The sequence below is a fragment of the Anser cygnoides genome, chromosome 2, assembly GCF_040182565.1.
Source record: "Anser cygnoides isolate HZ-2024a breed goose chromosome 2, Taihu_goose_T2T_genome, whole genome shotgun sequence".
Taxonomy (NCBI): Eukaryota; Metazoa; Chordata; class Aves; order Anseriformes; family Anatidae; genus Anser; species Anser cygnoides.
Window position 1 is genome coordinate 38963341 of NC_089874.1, and position 19688 is coordinate 38983028.

General features: G+C 35.3%; 1 long non-coding RNA gene across 2 annotated transcripts in view; it reads left to right on the plus strand.

Moving 5' to 3' along the window:
- The window catches only part of LOC106030162 (uncharacterized), an 82617-nt gene that overhangs the window by 30448 nt on the left and 32481 nt on the right, over positions 1-19688 (plus strand). The gene's annotated exons all lie outside the window — the stretch shown is intronic.

Genomic DNA, 19688 nt, shown 5'->3' on the forward strand with positions numbered 1-19688 from the left:
GGAGCAACAAATCACTAACTAATCAAGTGGTAGTATTTTGGGAAGCCTCATGCAGATATGGCATAATGGCCAAGCCTTTTAATGATGCTATTTAAGCCTTTGAAAAACTCATTTTTGGTTTATGTCTGGCTTGAATGACATTATGGAAAACTCTTGGATCTCCATTCACAGTGTGCTGTCAGCATCTTGTGCAGTCAAATCTTATTCAGTCAAATGAATAACACCAAAGGGGTATCTTAGAATATGCATATTCTTATCAGAAGCACAGAAGTTTATCTGGATACATCAACAAGACAGATTTCAGATAGATATTACTGTGCAGAGAATGCTACTGTTAAAAGTACTTTGGCACACTGAGAATTTTTGGCTAATCTATCTATTAAAGGACATCATTATTTCTTCGTTCATTACCTGAACTGGAGAGGATATATTAATGGTCCCTAAAGTTGCTACAGTTCTTCCTTACGTTTGGGGAACAAATCATACACTACAACTTGCATTTCCCCAATTCTCAGATGACTAATTTGTCCATTGTGCAGCGAAGAGCAGTCTCTCCCTTACGAAATATTTTAAAATATTATTTTTACTACTTTTTTTTTTCCTTTTCCTCTCAGCTCTTTATGGCTAAAGGTGTCAAAAGCAGGAATATTTTAAGAGTTTTATTTGTTTCATGTTATTGATATCTTACTATAAGTAGACAGTATGCTTCGAAGCTTTTTTTTTGCTTTTTTTTTTTTTTTTTCTAGATTATCAACTCTGAGATAACTTCTTTGCAGCAAAAACTGGAAATTATAAGCTTTTTAGAGCATCAAATCTGGGCAAAAATGTAGTAGAAATTCCATTGTGAATATTGGGTTTGCAAAACAGTCTTGGCTCCCTGAAATTTAATAACAGTACCAGGCAGTTTCTTTGATCTTAAGGTTTAAATGTCTCTAAAGAAAACTGAATTATTATTATTTTTTTTTCATTTGCACTTGAAGTCATTGTCTTTGTTTTCCTTTTAATTGTTCGATAGAAAATTAATGTGTTTTGGATCAGGCACACGTGCATCTGTTTGGCCTTGCATAATTTATTAATAGAATGTATTTATTTTTTACTTTCTAAACAGAAAAAAGTGGATTAATATTTTTCATTGTTGATGAAGAGATCTGTATGATGATCTCCATTGCTGATGGAGATCTATATGTACGCATCAAATCATTTAAGCTGAGTGGGACATTAGGACATTCATAAATATTAAGGTCTAATTCATAAAGGAATTTAGAAGTTGGAATAAAGCTGACATGTCCAGGAGCAGAATTCAGTGTCACTTCTTACTTCTAAAGCTCTTAATAGAGCTTTAGTTGACATAGGGGTAGGGTTCACAATACCCTGATTACAAGTTGTAAACTAAGTCAACTTTAAAGAAATTTACAAGGAACAAGTGTGCCTGGAACAATGTCATACTTTGAGAAACCTCTGCTGGTGTAAGTAGATATTAAGTTACAGGTTTGTAGCACTCTCTCATGGAGCTAGATGCCAATGATGTGCTCTTCAGTTTCACTATGATTCTGCATCTTTTCAAACAATGGCAATAGTAGTTACTCCATTTTGTACAAGGTTCTAAGAACTAAAATTTACTTGAGAACTGGGAGATGCAGCTGAAGAAACTACAGATTGCTTTTCTGTATTATTGCTAAATTAACATTTAAGATTTATAGCAAGTTCAGTCCTTGACTTCTTGTGGGCCAGCTGGGACTAGCAGTCACCTCCAAAGCTCAGGTTGAAGTTTGGCCTAATATCAAGTCTTCTGGGGACTTGGCAGAGGTGAGATGAGATGCACAATGGGCATATACATTATATAATTAAACAACTATCCACACACTGTTGTACATGATTACACGGATAATTTCTTTAGTTAGTTGAAGCTGTTACACTTCCCTGTGTGCTCAGACCAAAGAATAGCCATTTGTTGAGAGATTTGAAACACTTTCCTTTACATTTTCAGAAACAAAATATATACATATAATTATAATTATATATATATTATATATAATATATATATTATATATATATATTCCTTTTGCTTTCAGTGTTTGTTTGCTGACAGCTGCTTGACAGTTTTTGACAAATGCCAAATTTTGAAAGGTGACCACTGGAATTCTACTTTCTGAAAAGTATCCTTTCACCTTCTGGCTCCTAGAGAATTCAGAGGAATACTACTCTCTGGGAAGATTTTCAGAGTTACTTGTATTTGTGCCTCAATCTTATGGTTCATAGTTGAGGAAACCAAGTAGAAATCATGTGTTTCACTGGAAGCGTCTACCCAATGTTTAGTGTAAAAGCATCCTGCTACAAAATTTCTTAGACCAACAGTCTTCTCCATACAACAGTTTCTGCTTTGCCTTCATGTATGCTAGAAAACATACATTAATCCTCGAGGCACATCAGCAGGTTACATCAGAATAACTGAGGGAAGTCAACTGAAGAGTTATGCATATTATCTTGGTACATTTTATAGAAAAAGAATAATGTGCGGAACACTTTGCTATATTGTCATCTAAGTGGAAAAGAAATAAATTTAACATACATATCTGGGTCCTACATACAACAACGCATAGAAATTTTCATGTGTTATTTTGAATTGTACACTCTTAATAGGTGTGATGATTTTTCTGATGATCCCTAAATACAGAAGCAGGCTGTGTTTTCATCACTGCTGAGATCAGACTGCTGGAACATTTGAGTGACCATATACTAATTCTCTCTCTAGTGTCCTACTTGTTCTTGAGCTGGTGACACCACTCTTTCTTCTTCTTTGAACCACACTTTTCTGTCTTTGAGAATGTATAAGTTGAAATGAGAATAAAAGGGACAAATCACTTTTTTCTTTATTCCTTAGCATATACAGAACATTTTTTCCAGACTCATAAGAATTTAATAAAAAATATGTTAAGAAACACTTAATATTAATATTTCACTTTTCCACCAATACCAAATAAAAAAAATCATAACCATTAGTTTCATCATTGAAAATTTGTGTAGAGCAAAAGACAAATGGGTGTCCTGAAATTGTGTTAAATGTCATAGAATTTAATAGCAGCTCCTGTTTCCCCAACATTTCTTTTTGTTTGTTTGTTTGTTAAATTTTAACACAGAAATATAATTTGTGGACTCTTTCCTATATCTAGGAAAATATATATATTTGTATCTATAAAAGCTGTGCTACAAGATAAAGCACAGAAACAAAACAATGGCTTTTGATCAAGCTGACAATTTATGGCAAGAAGTCTTGACAGCAAACAAGTCACAGCACAACCAAGATTTCTTATTGTACCTTATTTTCTCCAGCTTTGGCTCCATTTTCCATATGTGCATGATTATACCTGATTGTACTCAGGTTCAGAAAGAAACTGTACTATACCTGCAGTAGATGAATAGAGGTAATAAGTATTCGGGAATAGAATTATTTTTAGTATTTTCTGCTAAGCTCCAGGGCTGCTCCATAATTTCAGCTATATGTTCTTGTTAGTTAATTGGTTCATCAGTTTCTTCAGAGGTGCTATCATTTCTGTGCAAGATTCTGTTCAGCTAAGCCTTGGGATTCATTTGTAACAAGACACATGAAGACAGGTGGAAAATGGAAAATATACAACATTTGAAATTACCAGCAAAAAATATTTTTAAATAACTTTACAGAATTTGTCCTGCTTTTTTTCCTTGAGAAACCATATAATTTTGAAATGTTGAAAAGGTCATTTAATGATGAAGATTCTGGTTCTAAGAAGAACAGTACTTTGATGGAAATTTGAGAACCTCCACCAGGTTCAAAAATAAGCCTTTTCTTTCTAAGCACACTGTTGAATACGCTAGTGAAGGGGAACCCCCCTACCCCCTTTTTTATTATTATTTTTTTTCTGTATATATTAAAGTCATGAATTAAAAAGATACCTCAGACTTTCATTTAAACGAGTATGTTTCCCTGAGTTTTGATATTAATGCTGCTAATCAGATAGCATCATTCTATACTTTTCTGTGGATGTTAACTTTAAGACTGGCTTTCTTTACAGGAGGTAAACCACAGTTTTAATGCATCTTCAAAGTAGTTCAATTTATCCTTTATCTCAAATCATAACAATTGCTTTTAAAGCTTTATGTGATTTGGAATTTGAAGGTGAATAGAGATCATAGATTGAATAATATCGGATACCTGGTGCCAAATGGAGGCTGATGGGGACCCCATGGATCACTGAAGACAGACCAAATAATTGTCATTAAAAGAACTTTAATGAATTCTGGGCATTCATTCTTCAGAAATAAAAGTGCAAGACTTAAAGAGCTGATATTATGCCGTATTTAACTTTGTGTGGACTGTCTGTCTTCAGCCATCCTGTAGGATTCTGTTCAGTCTACAAATACTCTCCTGTTTTCCCAGAAAAGCCAGCAAATCTAAAAACAGGATCTCAACCAGAGAAATTCTTAGGATTTCCCTTCTCATACTGAAATAATATCCATGATGAAATCTGTGATCTCCTTTACTTCTGGAAGATATTCCTATGACTTTTATTTACAATGGACACAAGTTTCCAATAGGAGGTAGCTAAACATTTCTGTAAGTTACTGACAGTCATATGAAAGGATTTACACATATTAACATTTTTAAACTGAGTACAAAACAAATAAAACCTTTTAAAGTCTAAGTCACTTTGTCAGTTTTGATTCTAGTATGATGTCAGTTTTTCACTATCCTAAACACCTATCAAAACTACAGGACAAATGTATGTTGTTATAGTGGGATAATAGAGGCCAGGTTATTTCCCCTCTTCCAGGTAGTCAGCAGCATAAAATGATCTCCTGTACTGAGAAAGATGTTCCTTCAAAGCCTGGCTTTCCCTCCTTTATATTCTTTATCAGGTTTATTCCAACAATCTGAGTAAGTTTTCTAATTGATGGGACAGGGTGAAAGGAGAAATATTGTTGAACATAAAAAATAGTGTTAAGGATGCAAACCTGGGGTATATTCTTCAATTCTGGAAGGAATATAAATTAATTGTGAAGGGCAAAAAAATGACTGTTTTTCATGCAGTTAGTAGAATATATTTTTTCCCTGTTAGTTGTAGTACTAACTATTTGGATCAATGGATTGCTAATTAGAAACTGACTTTGGAAGGCTGCAGCACGCTTTTCAGTGATTCATGTGTTTGCATTGATTTTTGCATAAAAGCAAAATCTAGCTGTAATATTTAGTACTTAGAAATTGGTCCTCAATGAACTATTTGGAGCTTAATAGTCTTGATAATACTTGGAAGCTCATTATTGTGTTTTTATCATTATTTCTTGGATTAAACTATATACATACACACATATGTATATATACACAACACACACACTCACATACGGAGTTGTATTATGCCAAAAGACAAGGTAGGCAGCAGCTTATGGCAGCAGACTGTATACTTCATCTATGCCAAAGATGGGGCCTGGCTTTCTAGGCTGAACAGCAGGTCTTTGTTTCCTTCTTCATGTATCCAGCCATTTTCCTCTCCTGCTGTTGCCTAAACTGAGTGAACAAATAGGATGTAACTTCCCAGAATCACAGAATGGTTGAGTTTGGAAGGGACATCTGAAGGTCATCTGATTCAACCTCTTTGCTCAGGCAGGGACACCAAGAGCAGCATGCCCAGGCAGCTTCTGAAGATCTCCAAGGAGGGAACTCCACAGCCTCTCTGGGTAACCTGTTCCAGTTCTCCATCACCTGCTCAGTAAAGAAGTGCTTCCTGATGTTTAGATAGAACCTCTTGTGTTGCAGTTTGTGCCCATTGCTGCTTGTCCTAGCACCAGGCACCATTGAAAAGGGCCTGCAGGCCTTCCTATACGGCAAAGGGTGGTAGATGAAGAAAGAATGTGGGTGACAAACAAGGGGTGTAAGCTGGAGGTCCTGTGGGGAGTGAAGAAGATTATACAGGAAAAGGGGCAAGCTTCTGGAAAATTAAAAGAAGAGCAAAAGAGCTGCCTCTATACCAACTCACATCCCCACTAAAGTCTTATTTAGTTTCTCTATCCTTTTTAACCTCAGTCATTTTGCAGCCAGACTGTCATGGACCTTCATTGATCTCTTAGTTGCTAGCTCCATCTTACTCTAGAAACCCCATTCTTTCCAAACTCCATCTGTTCTGTCCACCAAAGCCTCCACTGAATCTTTTTAGCCTCTTTCTCCCATCTGCTGTGACCCATATTTCTGTTTCCATAAAACTGTTTCTGCCTACACTGCTGAGAAGCCTTCAGCTGAGTTAGCATATACACTATGGATTGTTTTTGTCATATGGCCTATATATGTATGTGTCTATAAATAGATTTATTGTCTGGATATACAACCAGCAGCTCATCAAAGGTTGCCAAGGTTTTCATGAGCATTCTTAACTTTTTGTCCATGAATATTTAAAATATAGATTTAGGCACCTGCTAAAGTTACTTGCAAAACTGGAGAACTAATATCCATATGGTTAGTTACAGGAGCTAAGATTCAACTTCATTCTCAATCTGTGGATATATTTAAAGGCATTGATGACAGATCTTTGCTTTCATATATCCATGTAATAAACACTGAGGGAAAGTTTTTGCACTAAAATGCCAAGGTCACCCTGACTATTTTATCATGTCTTTATTTATCACAGTCAAGAAATTACTGGAATATTTAATTTTTTTTCACTCATTTTTTTCTGTTCTGCTTTAAATTTTGCAATATGTAAAGATGTAATGTTTCTTTGTGAAAAGAAGAGGTTTTCAATTTAAAACTTCTAACACACCTGAACTCTTTGAAAAGGATAGCTACCAGATTCACCATTTAGCAAATCTTTGAAGTAAAATGTTGATATTGTAGTCAAGCCAGATTTAGTTTTCAACATCAAAAATTATTTCTGCTTGTTCCGGTTGACTAGTACAGAACCTGTACTAACCCAGAACAGTATCAATTAACCACAGACACTCAACTGTAAGAACTACTTTAGCAGACAGGTGGAATTGAGCTAATTATCATACAGGGTTACACAGAAGAAAAAAAGGCCTGCGGTCTCTCTAGGAGAATTACAAGTCTGTGATGGCCCCCTCCCTTTGCTGCAATTATCTCCAGATCACACCTGCCAAGCTGTAGGGAAGCATTCCCATGGTTTGTGGCTGAGAACACAGTCAGGTAAACTGTTGTTTTAGTTGGATTAAAAAACCTCCATACCTCCACTTGTTTCAAAAAATGTTATACTGTAACTATTTTTGCAGTAAAAGAGACTATCAGTATAAAAATCACATTAAAATTAGCCTTTTTTTTTTTTTTTTTTTTTTTTCTGACTAACAAGCTTTAAGGTAAAGTGCCATCGAATGACTTCAGCTTTGGAATGATTTTCATCATAATAGCTAAACTTGAGGTGCCTTTCCACCTGGATTTAAGAATGTAGTTCCTCCATAGAAGGGGGAGGCTGGGATCTACAGAGATATCTGCAGAAGCCTTTGTGCTGAATGAAGAATCTGCTCAGTTTGTAAGCAAGTATTAATAAAAGAATGAAATTTCAAGACCTAACTCTCTGGAGAGATATATCACAGAAGAAAAATGGCCTCTCTTTTACTTGGGATTCTCAGTTGTGAACCTTAGGCCTAGACCGTAAGTTATCCTTTCTTGGAGCTCATGAGATAGCTGTTGTTTTCTTCAGCTCAGAAGTTTTGCATTCTAACCTGTACCACAGAAAAGATTGATTGTAAAACCTAAGAGGAAGATCTCCATCATCCTTGTGATGTACCCTTATTACATATTTACAATATTACATATTGTAAATATATTCTTGATCACAATGTCTGTCTATCCAGATATGCTCTTAAATGATGGAGCCAGAACTGTGGGATCAAGCAAACAATTTTTTGTGGCAGCCGATTTCTGAAGCTAAGAATCTAGTTCTTGGTACCTGGAGTAAGTTGATGACAAGTCTTCCTGACAGTCATTTAGAAGATGTAAAAATCAAATGTGTCCAAATTATTTGAAAATGGACTTTCATAGAGAATACCTTGCAAGATTATTACAGAAGATGATGTTAATTGCAATTGTTAATTACAATTGCTGTCACTCATTATGTCTGTCTTGGTAGATGCAAACACAGTGAAAGGTCAGTGTGTTATGGAGAGCCGGCACTATGATCTTGAGCACTGGCTCAGCATTCCTAGAGATCTAGAGATAAATTGCCGGATGAAAGTTTTGAAATTTATGTTTGCAAGCACAAGATGGTCTAAGGTGTGTTTGGAACTTGAAAGCTTACATGTAGACATAGCTACTATTTAATTACTCCAAAGAAGAATTGGCAGGAGAGTGAAAGACAGGAGAGAAAAAGTAAAGAACATTGGACTTTGAATTGCTCTTGAAGTACATAGAGAGCGTTAATCTTAATTATTTTTAGTAATTTATCAAGACCCATTTTCATTGTAACATAATTATCTTCAATATATTAATTTATTTTACAGTGGTATTATACATACTTCACTGTTCATATAGTATTAACCTAAATATAAACATTTATGTTAGTTGAATCAATAGCGCCAGCAAATTTTAAAACCATTTTAAAACCAGATTTTAAAACCTTATATTAGACATTATCTAATCATCTCTGTTGTATTGACTGATTTATAAAAATTAGTTGGATTCTATCATTCAGCTATTTCAGTGATTCCCATCAAAAATGCTCAATAGAAGCCAGGTGAGGTTGGAAAAATTTCCTTTGTTCAGTTTTCATGTTACCAAATTAGTTAAACTGAAAAGAACATATAAGTCAGAGTAGGGATTGGTCCTGTAATTTTGTCATTTATAAAGCATGCACTATTATCAGACCTTATATATGACTTTTGTTTTGCTTTATCTTTTTTGAAAGGTGTGGTTCTGGGGGGAAATACACAGAGAACTGTGGCTTGGAGTAGGGTAGAGAGAAGAATAGTGTCATCATACCCCTTTTGGAAGCTGTCTCAAAAATTAACTATATCAAGGATGATATCTGGAGCTGTGTGAAGTCCATCAGAGCCAAGCATGAAAAAGCATTTAAGCAGCATGAAAAATCAAGATTCCAGTTTTCTTTTGATAGTCCTACTTTGTTTGGCAGTGTAAATATACCTAGTGAGTCTATCTCAGAGTTCCCTTCTTTTTGGTAAGAGAATTGAAGATGGGAAAGGTGTCGTAAAGGTAAAGAGTGTCTGTATGTGATTGGCTACTCACCCAGCCTTCTTGTCATGCTGTTTCTCCAAGGAGATATGAAAAATCTGGGTTCAGAGAGTCTATATGATCACACCTCTAAGGTTTAGAGATGTGTTTACAGTCCAAATTGAAGTGTAGTGGAAAGACAACTGAATTTGATTCATTGGGTTAATTCAGGTACTCACAGCCTTGCTGCAGCAGATGATAACTTTGTGCAAAGCATTATATTGGAAAACTACTGGCAATGGGTTCCTGATTTTTTTTTTTTTTTTTTTATGTTTACTGGATTGTGTTGAGCTGTAAGCCAAGGTTTGGGCTAGTTCTTCATATGTTGTTTCCAAACTCATTCCTCTTTCAGCAATTCACAGACAGTCACAGACAGGCTTTTACAATGAGATCAGGGGATTCTCTTTTTCCAGATAGCGTGGTCATAGCTGCTTCTTCAACCAAATGGCTAAACTAACACTTGTAACTTTTCTTTAAGGGACAGAATGCAATTATAGGACTGAAAAAACAGAGCAAGGGCAGACCTGTTATTCAAATACATTGCCCTCTGTTCTCCCACAGAAAGCCAAATTTTTCTCTTGAATCCATGCTTCATGCCCTTGTCCTTCATCACTTGTCCTCCAGGTTTTCAAAATCCCCCCCCCCCAGTTGCTCAAAACATTTACATTTACACCTATACCTTCCGGTGTGTGAATTCTTCATAGTGAAGTATGTCAAAATAAGTGTTAGCAGTATTGCTTCTTTGTGTGGATACAATCTACTTGATATATACTCTCTGAAATGTATGTCTGTAGACTTATGGTAAAATTAATAAAACAGAAATTAAAACTGACAGCTTTGAAATGATATGCTACGCTTAGCATATGGACTACCTCACATGAACACTTTACAGGATTTGTATCAGAATTATGGACAGTAACTCAATGGGGGATAACTTCTGAACTATATTCCTAAATCTCATTTGACAGGTTTTGGATGCTGTATAATTCTTACAGCATTCTAATGTCATGCCAGTGATGCTACAGTCATCATTAAGATAGTCCTTCCATCCTTACTGCTAATTTTGTCTTATAATTGCTTTTGTAGTGAAATTTCATATGCTGTTTCTGAGCAGAAACGTGAACATCTTTAAAAAATATATATTAATTCTCCACCAAAGACACGTGAAATATCCAGCTTCCTCAGAAAAAGGCAGTTATATCTGCAGAGACAAACAAACATACATACACATACATACATACAAAAACAAATAAAAACAAACAAAACCCAATGCTTTGTGTTCTGAGGTAGTAAGTACATGCTAGTAATTTACAGTGTCAACTTTGGATCCGTTACCAAAAATAAGTTAGGAAGTAAAGATGTATAAGTAGCAATAATTTTATTAGAATTTCAATACTAATTTATTTGCATAAAGAATCTTGTGTGTTTGAGGGAGTGAATGAAAGCTTAGGACAGATTTAATCACATGAGACTGAAAAGACTCCGCTGTTCTCTGCTGCATCTAAATCCTAGAATAATGATTAAGGCATTTTCCTGGGATATGGAAATGATAGCAATTTAACCTGGAAAACTTTAGTGGTGAGCCTGAGTGGTATTTCCTGCAGCTGTTGTCACTTTGCAGTCTGCAATATACTGTTCTCCTCTTGGAAGTACCAGAAGTATCAGGAAAGAGATGGTTCTTTTCAGGTTGAACAAAATGTTACTTTCCAAATACAATTAAGTTAATATTTGTTGCTCAATAAGAAGAAGAAGTATTTTGAAGTCTTTTTTTTTTTTTTTTTAATTTTGATATCATTTCTTATTTTCCTAATTCTCATTCCAACCTGTTAAATGATAACTGAGTGTATGGACTTGGTAGGTGTAGCTAGTGGTAGATGTTAATAATATACAGAAATCTACTTAGATTAAACCAGTTTTACATGTGACTTAGTTTAACCAGTGCATTTCTGAAGAGTTACAGAAGAAATGAGGTGCACTATAAAGTCCTGCTATTTAAACTGTTAACAGTGACTAAAAGGAGTCAATGAGCAGCCACCTATCCCAGAGACTGGTCATGGTTGACGAGAGGAGTTGAGGGGTGAAGATCCAAGTTCTTCAACCAAAGCAGCCACAGCCTGAAATGAAAACAGGTAACCTGAAGAGAAGCACAGTCTTCCCTTCTACATAACCGTACCTGTATTTTTGCTGACTTAACCTCTCTAGTTATATTTACACAATCTTCCTGTGTAAATCAGGTGTTGTGTGTCTATGAACTTTGATAAATGTTTCTATCACATATAAGAAGTCTGGGCTGTAGGAGCTTTCATTTGTTTCTATTCATTCTGTAAAATGAACCAAGTATGTTTGATGGTAATAATGTACTTGAGGCTTGTGTTCTAGATGGAGGTTAGAACTAGCTTTGCAGGGTATGAGTTGTGTTTTGTATGGTTTGGAATACCTTTGCTCTGGAGGGTGCTTCTCTGGGATTGTTAAAATATTCTAGAAACTTTTAATCTTTTGGGGATAGATTGTTGCTTGCAGAGACTAACAATATCAGTTTTCATGCTGTATTCTTTTGTGATTATAAAACAACTTTGGTTCTTCATTCTAAATACAATCATTTCTTAGTAAATATGAATGTAGCTAGAAAAAGTATAGTTGATTTCAGTAAATGTGACTTTCTCATTGTTGGTGGCATTCTTGTCATTGTGCTGTATTAAATTCCAAACTGATTCCAAGATCAAGCAGAAGGACTGGGTAAGCATGAGGAAGAAAGAAAAGCAATCTTCCTCAGATCACATGCAGTAGCTGGAGAACCAGTTCATAGAAACTACATACAAACTGTGCAAGTGTATCTGCCAAGAAGAGACTGGGAGGTTCTGCATAGCAATGAATGCTCTAGCTCTGTGTATTCTCCCTTTCTATTCAGAACCATTAGCATAAGGAGTTTCAGTGAAATTTGACTGCTTATAATACAGTCTACACTAGTCCCATAGGAATTCCCATTGATCACACGCATATAGTACATCTTATCTTCTAACCTTGTTTGATTCGTTGTGGAAGTATATTTGAACATATGTGAAAAAAGTGCATTTTCAAATATATGGTACATCACAAAATAGTGAAAGTGGCATATAGGGGGTTAAAGGAATGATGAGGCAAAAAACTGCAGTGCCAGCAGAATTCCCCAAAGGGTAAACAAAACTCTTAACTGTTGCAAACAATAAATTGTCAATACCTTGTAGAAGCAGTGGATAATGAAAAGTTATAATGCCTATAGTTAGTACCCTCTTTAAAAGAATTTACACAGGATATGAAATTAAATTCTGTGCACAGTTCTCTTAATTTGTCCTTAATTAAACAATACTCCATAAATGGTGCATTCAGTGACCAAATGTTCAGAGACAGCAAAATGGTGGGTCCCAAGCCATTAGGAATGAAATAAAGTCAGTCTCCTGAGAGCCTGCTAGAATCTGGTCTATCTAAGTGACAACTGATGGTTTAGGAAAGATAATTAACTTTGCAATTACAAACCGCAGCTTTCACCAATGCTGTTTCTTTCAGTGTTCTCTTCTAAATGATCTACTATTTTTACAGTGAGATAAAATGCTTTTTAAAAAAGCTGAGTTAATAGAGACTCACTTTTCCTACCCAAATATAATTTGAATATTCTATATTAAATATTTCAGATCAGTATCAGTGTGTGTACAATTATTTTATAAATTACAAAAGATATTTATTTTTATGACAGTCAAGATTTCATTCTTTAAAGATAAAATGGACATAATGAGTCAAACATATTTGACTTTTTTCCTTTGGTAGCAAATCCTTGACCTAGCAAACCTAAATTAGTTTAGTTCTCTAGTCCTGTCAATTGAAATTCTCTATTCATCTCCAGTGTAGGGAACATCAGTTCTACCCTACTACCGTGGCTTCATATTGATTAAGAATACCTGCATTGAAGGGGGATTTCTAGTTGTATCCATATGTTATATCCCTGATTATCTTTACCATAATGTCTCCTAGCATGTAAATTAGTGTATTTTCATGCTGGCATTCATGTCATGAAATCATCAAATACCACAATATGCTCATATTACATGTGAGAGTATTGGTGTTTTGATAAAGTATATTAGGATATTATGAAAAAGAAATAGCCTAGAGCATATGATAAATTTGATTGTAGCATTTCATTGAGACTTTAGATGTCTGTATACTGAATAAAGATCCAGGTAGGTACAGACACAGGTAAGCACGAAGACAAAATCAGGACCTTCATGAAAAACTGTTTGTGACTCTGTTTGCTGAGATTTCACATACACATATTTTATAGCACTAGATCTGGCTTCAGGAAATCCCAGCTTCAAGAGAGCAGACCAAGCTAATTTGGCATGCTACAAGGGACCAGATCCATACATTGATTCAGTAGCTGAAAGTGAAATTCAGACCTTGCCCTAAGCATATCAACCCCCTTATCATCAGCTGCAGACTGATGCTAATGCCAGGCTCTGCTATAGGCATAGTTCTGGCACTATGTTTGCTGGGATGTCCCATGGAAGTGTGCTTCTGTAATCAGCTCCTCATTTTGCCTGTCTTTAGCACAAACTAATTTATCTGTCTATGCCACTGTAATAATTGATAAGGAGATTTTTCTTTGTCTTTGAATTGGAGATCTATTGGAAACTTTCTTGCTACACATGTACAATCAAGGAAGTAGCACTCAGATCTCAGTCGCAGCCTTGATATGGTCCGTAACACCAAATTATTTTAAATAATATACTTCTTACATACTTCTTTACAAATGTAAACGTACATTTCTGTGAATTGTGCTATATATCTTGAATTACAGTGGTCACCTCTGTACGAATTTGCATTTGCCATTTGTATGCAATTAACCTTAGCAAAGTAGGGAGAATGCTGTAGTAATATTTTGATACTTAATTACAGTGCTTGTAAGTGGCAATTTTAAAAACTTTAATAACCAGCACTGTATAATAACATGTAAATTTGTAAATTTTCAGGGGTAGGGATGTTATTACTGATAACTCATATATATTCTGTTTCCCTAACTAATCTTCCTTCATGAATATGCTTTAAAATATTCAGCTGTCTTGTATGTCATTTTGTCCAACTTTGCCACTTGTGAAGTGATACACACATATGCTTCATCACAGATAATAGTTCCATCATATCACAGGACTTAGGGTTTTAAGGTAGTCTGAAAATTAGTATAAAAGGAGTTGATGCCTTCAAAATGTCTGTTGTTGCCTTTACTGATGTTTATATGAGTCTCTGGATGTTGGGCTGATATTTATGTTTAGTGTCTCTTTCTACTGTTTTGTAATGCAATTCTCTAGAATACCACCTTTAATGAGGGATTTAAAATTCTTGTTGATGAATATCACACAGGCTGCAATGTTATTTCCCTGTGTTCCTTCAGTGTTGATGTGTCTGAGGACAATACACAGAAGTAGGGATGGACAAGAAACAGATGTATGCATTTTTTCTTTATTTATTCATATAAATTGCATATAATTACTGTCATTCACTATGTGTTATTTTATATTTAGAAGCAACTTCAGAAGAAATGGCAAGATCCAAATTCATCCAGATTAATAAAAGATAAAAAAGTTAATAGTTTTATAGGAAAATAGAACTTTTATGTCTGGATTTCTATGAATACAAAGAGGAAAAATTATGCTATTTTTTTAGAAAAGAATTAACTTCAATTCTTGCCCAATCTTTTTGTACAAAGACTTTCCAATGTGCTTTAGTATTTTTAATTCTAGATCCTAGTTTGGACCGATGCTCCATATGGATTAAAAAACAGATAGTAAGAGAGAGATTCGGGTTTTCAAAATCATCAAGTGATTTGAAAGAAAAGTGCATCACAGTGTTAAGTTCCAACAATTTGATTTGGCTGTTATTGTAGAACCCTGGTATCCAACACTGAGTTTCTTCAAAAAGGAAAACTTTATCTCCACCCTCTTTTATGATGTGTGATCCAAAATGCCAATCATTGAGAATGGAATACAATTATATTCACTAATATGTCTAAAATAGAAACTCTTGCTGTCAATATATACTCATTAGTACTGAGCTGCAAATGAATTCTGGAATTGTGCTCTTATTAATTAGGTGGCAGACTAGAAAACTTCCTTGCTTCTGTTTAGCCAGATGGAGGGACAGTGGGTGTAATGACCTATGTTGGGCCTTTCCCAGGGGATTTCTTTGGTGTTTCTTGGTGTCAGTATGGGTCACTCTTCCATTTGCCATTTAAAAATAAGCAGCCTCAACCTTACACAAGTGTGCATCCAAATTGCATTCAGAAAAAGACATGGTAATTTTGTTTAGCTTTAAAATTAGTTATGCATTACATTCTTAAAACTCCAGAGGGACTTGGGCACACAGATGCAAGGCAGAATAGATTTTTTAGGAAAAGGTAAGTCTGTCTGCTTTTTTTTTTTTTTTAAACTGTTACAGTTTTCTGCATAGTCTGCCACATAGTCCATCAACGTACAAGGGTTAGATTTTAAAACTCATTCACTTCCTTATCTTTTACTATTTTTTTCCCTATGAGTTGTTTAAAATTCTAAGAGGTTTCGATGACTCAAAAATGGACTTTTATCTGGGGGCATGGGAGGAACAGGGGAAGTTGGTGATCAGCCCGCTTGAAAAGTCCCTAATTCTCTAATTGACCCTGTATATTCTAAACAGCTGTCAAGATACTTAAATGTGTATCTTCATTAAAAGGTATGAGTAATTCCATACACTGAATGGAATTACTCATGGGCTTAAAGTTTGCATGAATCAAGTATCATCTTGCATTGTAGCCTACATAAGATGTCTGAAACAGTCAGAAGATATTATGTCTTTTTTGTTAAAATTTCAGTACATAGTTCAGCTTTGTCAGCATAAAAGTTATTCTTTGAAAGCTGTTAATTCATTCATTTCAAACAATTTTCAAAGAAACAGAAAAAAAAAACTTCAAAATATTATGTAACATCAAGTTGTGGGTTTTCACTGGTACATTTCAGTATTTGAAATGAGGTTTCAAAATCCATGGCACTTGAATTAATTGGAAAAAGACATTTGCTAGTGACCTTATAGATGACTTAATTTTTGACAAGCAGCCTTATTCTGTGTGAGCTCACAACTGGTGTTGGTTCCACTAAATAGAAGCTAACACCAAAAGAATCAGGTGAGCACCCTCATTTCCCACTGTTTCTCTTCACCTCCCACTGTACAGTTACAGCTTAGAAAATATTGACAAGTGTTATTATTTATGGTAGAAGTGTCATACTTCTGTCTAAATGCACAAGAATGTGCAAATTTCCATCTTCACAGAGGGAAAATTCTTTAAGAAAAAATCTGGAAAATAATTTCAGATAACATAAAGGCTTACTTTTTTATTTTATTTTTTTATTTAAGGACCGAAAAGATGTATTGATAGATCATTGTCAGTAGATCATTCACTTAGCTTTACATTTGTGGAACTTTCTTAAAGAACATCGTGATGATATTTAGCATTTTGTAAGTCTAAAATAAGACATATATGTCATATGGTAGCTATATTGTGGCTCAGGACTTAAAAGTTGCCACTGTGTAGTGACATATTTCCCAATTCTCATATCCGATGTCCTCAGCTTGCAAATAAAAACATGTTTGATTCATTTTTATTTTCTTCTAAGTGTTTGTAATCTTCCCTCTGCCCTGTGCCTTTCATGGCTATGCAAAGAAATTGGGCCAATGAGTTAGTGATCTCCTTCCTCTCCTTTTGAAACAAGGAATGAAAAGCAGTGATCCCTTGCAACCAGGGAGCTATATGCCTGGAAGCAAACAGGGTCCAAGAATTTGAATTTGGGATAGGCAGAATGTATGACTGAAACAATTATAAGGGTCATAGCATATGCTACAGCATATCTGATCTCTGCATTATGGTGGCAATGGAATTAATTGCCCACATGTGACTGTCTGTATTAATACCATTGTTAACGTCCAAGATAATCCCTCATTTTTTTCCTTGATGTGCTAATGATAAACCCATGAAAAAAAAAAGAAGTATATAGTAGTGGCTGGGGGGGGGGGTGGGGGGGGTGGGAGAGAGGAAGAGCAAATGAGGAGTAAGCAAGATGCTATTTTTACATAATTCCTTTTCAAAAGACAGTTGTACTTCAAGCATTTTTACAGGCATCTCTTAATGAGTGCCTGCCTGGGGCCAGCCACATCAACTTTGAAGTCATCTGAAAGCTGAGGGAAGAGATAGTGGATACTAGTCATTGGACACTTTCAGAATAATGTAAAAGGGCATGACTCCCATGAGATCCATTTTTCAGATCTCTACATAGTAGGTCACTTTTTGAGGCTGACCCTTCTATCAGACAGAAACAGTGAATGTACAAGAACTATCATCTGTCATGTCTGCCCATCATGTTCAAAGCAGGATAAAATAAATTTCATTCTCCCTGTTTCTTTTAAGCTTTTTAGTCTTCTATTCCTTTACTTCTTTTTAAAGAGATATACAAAAAGAAACCCCACTGAACTGTTAAATGCCTGAGAATATCAGGCTTTTTTCTCTTCATGAGTCTTGCATGTCTTTTTTTATTTTTCTTTTTCTTTTTAAATCAAAATGTGCTAATGAACCAATGAAAATAAATGCAAGTTCTTATTTAACATTTAGTGATTTTTCTGTATTTTTAAATACTCATCAGTATAAGACTTCTATGAGGGCTTTAAGTCCTTAACTATGTCTGAAGGACCACTTTATCAGAATCTAAATAAATACATTAATATGTTCTGCTGTGTGAAGTAGGTTCAAAATAATATGTACACAGTAGATAATGGAAACATGTTGACATTCTTAAGGTTATAAACACATCTGAAGTTACCCTAATTGTAAAATTGAAGATTGTGAAGTACAATGTCCCTGAAAATCCTGGAACAGCATCTTTCTCATTTTACTAATTGCTGTAACACTTGAGATCTCAGTATGATGTTTTTTCCTCTGCACAAATGAGCAAAGGGAGGCCACAGAACCTTTTTGAAAAGGCAGATGTGTTAAATAATTTATTGATGAAGAAAATTAGTATGGGCACCAGCATATGGATATTTTGACTATCCAGGTGAGTTTTTGGTGGGTTAAACTAGGGGTGCAACTATTTTTCAGTGCCAGCAAGTATTTGTATAAAATCCTTTTTTCTTCTTGGCACAGTGTACGACACTTTGTATCCCAGCACTGATGCAAATACATCTAGGTACTGTGCTTGATGTGGAATAGCTTTGGCTGTTAAGACTGTGTTCATCTTGTGGTTCTTTATGTTTTTATGCAAGGATAGGCCTCAGTTTTCTTCAGAGATACTGTGATCTTTTTTCAACTTTTCTTATAAAGAATGGTTACCTTCCTTATTTTTATTCCAAATGCTCCATTTCCTCTGTATTTCCATTTTTTTCTTCTAAAAGAAAAGAAATAAGAAACAATCTGTAACTTCTACAGCAAAGCAAGGAACTGTGACCTTCATTGCCTGATAACAATAGAATATCAGGTGCTAGTTTAGGTTTGTCCAGCAAGAAATTTAACAAATTGGAATAGACATAACACAATTTACATGGGAGGGAGGAGACACTGCAATTAGGAGCTCTGTATACAACCCCTTTTTGTTAGAAAAAGTGTAGGATCATTCAGATCAAACTACAGCTACTGAACAGTAGGAATAGAATCATAGAATGGCTTAGTTTGGAAGGGACCTCTGGAGGTCATTTGATCCAATGCCCTTACTCAAGCAAGTCCACCTACAGCAAGTTGCTGTCCAGAATATATATCCTTTTCTCAAGAAGGCTTCAAATTCCCTCTAAAAATACTCTTATCTCTAAAACTTACTCTTATCACCTTCAAGGAGACACCCCCAACACATAACAGATATATTTGGACTTCAGTAGCTGTGATAAAAATGAACTCATATAAGAGTATTCAGAATATTTTTGGAGGAGACAGAGCAAGTGGGGAAGAGGGTAGCATGTGAAGTGATTTCAGACTTGCCCATTCTTGTGTTTGTCAAGCCCTCTGCCTATTGAGCTGAGCTACTTCAGGATGGATAACTGCATTTGTGATCCTAGCGCTGGTTTCTCTGCTGCCTATTTTGATACATCCAGCATTAAAATTGGTTAAGGGCATTTCACATTGTGTACTAATAGCAAGTTCTAAGGAGTAAGGGTATATTTAAGGCTGAAGTTAAGACTGAGGAAAAGTCATTAGAAACTTCCTTGAAGAAGAATTCTCTGAACTGAGCAGAACAGGGACTTTATTACTGATTCTTGCAGGGACGAGCAGAAGCCAACATTCTATGTCACCTGAAGAGCTATTTGGTCAGTACCAAAAACTGCACAAGGGCTGTCACAGGCTCCATTAACTACTCAGTGATCTTTTCAAGCACTACTCTCTTTCTCCTGTCAAACAATGACCCCAAAGAAAGTGTACTGGAATTCCCATTTATACTTCAACCATAAC